General features: G+C 33.6%; 1 long non-coding RNA gene across 1 annotated transcript in view; it reads right to left on the bottom strand.

The window, feature by feature from the left end:
* Positions 1–245: 245 nt before the first annotated feature.
* The window catches only part of LOC108447352, a 4,232-nt gene continuing 2,503 nt past the window's right edge, over positions 246–1,974 (bottom strand). Inside the window, exon 3 of the long non-coding RNA XR_001862877.1 lies at positions 246–802. This is a non-coding gene — a long non-coding RNA (uncharacterized LOC108447352). The remainder of the gene's footprint in view (positions 803–1,974) is intronic.

The following is a 1,974-nucleotide window of genomic DNA, read 5'->3' as shown; positions in this document are numbered from 1 at the left end:
TTTTAGATAGGATAGTTTCTCATAGTGTAAAATTCACCATATAGAAGAAGTCCTGAAAAAGTTCTATTTCTTTCCTATAAGGAGTTAAATTGAAATTTAGTGATACATAGTCTGTTTGTCGTGTAGCGCTGTAATATTGTCACTGCTATGACAGGCCATAGGTGGTGTACTACCTTTGGAAGTCCTCAGGACTGAGTCTTGTTAGTTTTGATCTGTCTGAACTTTATATGCCTGCAGTTTTGTTTTCTTGGTGTAGGTGTGATGCTAATTTCTCTACTTGAAGAAGTATCTGTGGCTAATTTGTTTTATTCTTGTTTATTTTTATAAAGATACCAGAGTTTTACAGCCATAATAAACATTAATCTATGAGTGATATTTGTAACTCTTAACACAATGTTGTAGTATACAGAAATACTGCCCTGATATGTACGACAAGCTGAGACAAGTGTGTAGGGTAGAGGAGCAGAGAGGTGGAGTGATAAAACATGGGGTATAGGTCTGGCACTGGAAAACTCACAGATAGAAGTAATTCATAAAATGTCAGTTAAAGAAAAGTAAATGAAGGTGGAAAAAAAAATTGGTTTAATGGTAGCAAAGATTAAGGAGAAAAAGTATCTAAAATATACAAAAGTCAGACATGGAGACCAGTAAAGTAAAAAACAGTTAACACATGAAAGTGACACCAAGTTGATCCTAAAGCGTGGAAGAAAATATGTACGTCAACAGGATATATTATCTGATGAAGAACTCCAGAAGTGTGTTTGTTTCCCACTCCAGCTGCTGAAACCACTGGCTTTAAGACCTGGGGGAGCAATGAAAAGGTGAGCGTAACCTCAAGAAAAAGGAATGGTAACGATAAATATGTAAGTTACAATTTTAATGGTATGATTATTGCTATTGAGATCTTCTCTATAGGGAAATATTGTAAGTATTACTATTTGCCTTTTTTGTGTAATAATTAGATCTAGACTAAAAATTATTTTTAATTAGATTTTTAATATTTAAATAATAATGATAATAATAATGAATTCTTAGCTTTATACCTTAAATGCATTTTCTGTTTGAGCATAAACAAGATTGTGGGAACAGTTTACTTTTTACAGAGCTAATCTTTATGAACAAATTGGTTTCTCTAGTGAGAACTACATTCCACTAATAACAAACCACGTTTGAATTTCTAAGAATGTTGCATATATAGTGTGTTTCAAACAGAAATTTGATTTCCTCAGTAATTACTTGTGTGAAAAAGGAAAAAAAAGAAAAAAGGAAAAATATTACTACTGTAATTATTTCCCAGACAGCAGTATCCCACTTGTGTTTTGGAGAAATCAGTGATGCTGGCAATGATCTGATATAACGTGTCCCAAGTTTCACTGCATTTGAAATACGGTAATCTCCCTACATATTTTAAGATGCTCATTAACATTGTTATTAATTAATAATAGAAGTTTTTAATAATAAAAAAAGAAAGTATTTCCTCTAATGCTTCTTATATGTGTTTCAAAAATAATGTTTTATTTAAAGGTACTTTGTAACATGCTGAAAACTAATTTGCTCTATTAAAATTTCAGTTTAAATGGCAGTACTTTTTTCATAGTAGATTTGCTGACAACCAGATGAAATCAAACCTTTTTAGTGAACTAAAATGTTTTGCTGTGGGACCTTTGTCCTGTCTGCATGGCAGCTCAGGAAACTGGCCTGAAGGACAGAGTACCTAGAAGAACCTGGATAGCTGTTTATGCTGCAGCCACAAGGGTGTGTGCAGATAATATTAGAAATTTGAATGTCACTTCCTGATAGCACAAAGCCAGGAATTTATATCCTTCTTCTAAAGACATTAGCCCTGAAAACCTGATGGATTCTAGCTGTTAATCAACCCAGAATAAACGATGTCATCTTTCCAGTGAAGACAGCAACTCTGCAGGCAGCATCTCCAGAAGAATGTTACCTAAGGCAGCCGCCACACTACCCATT

Source organism: Corvus brachyrhynchos, unplaced genomic scaffold (genome assembly GCF_000691975.1).
Source record: "Corvus brachyrhynchos isolate BGI_N302 unplaced genomic scaffold, ASM69197v1 scaffold83, whole genome shotgun sequence".
In the NCBI taxonomy this organism is placed as follows: domain Eukaryota; kingdom Metazoa; phylum Chordata; class Aves; order Passeriformes; family Corvidae; genus Corvus; species Corvus brachyrhynchos.
This window is presented reverse-complemented; position numbering and strand designations above follow the sequence as displayed.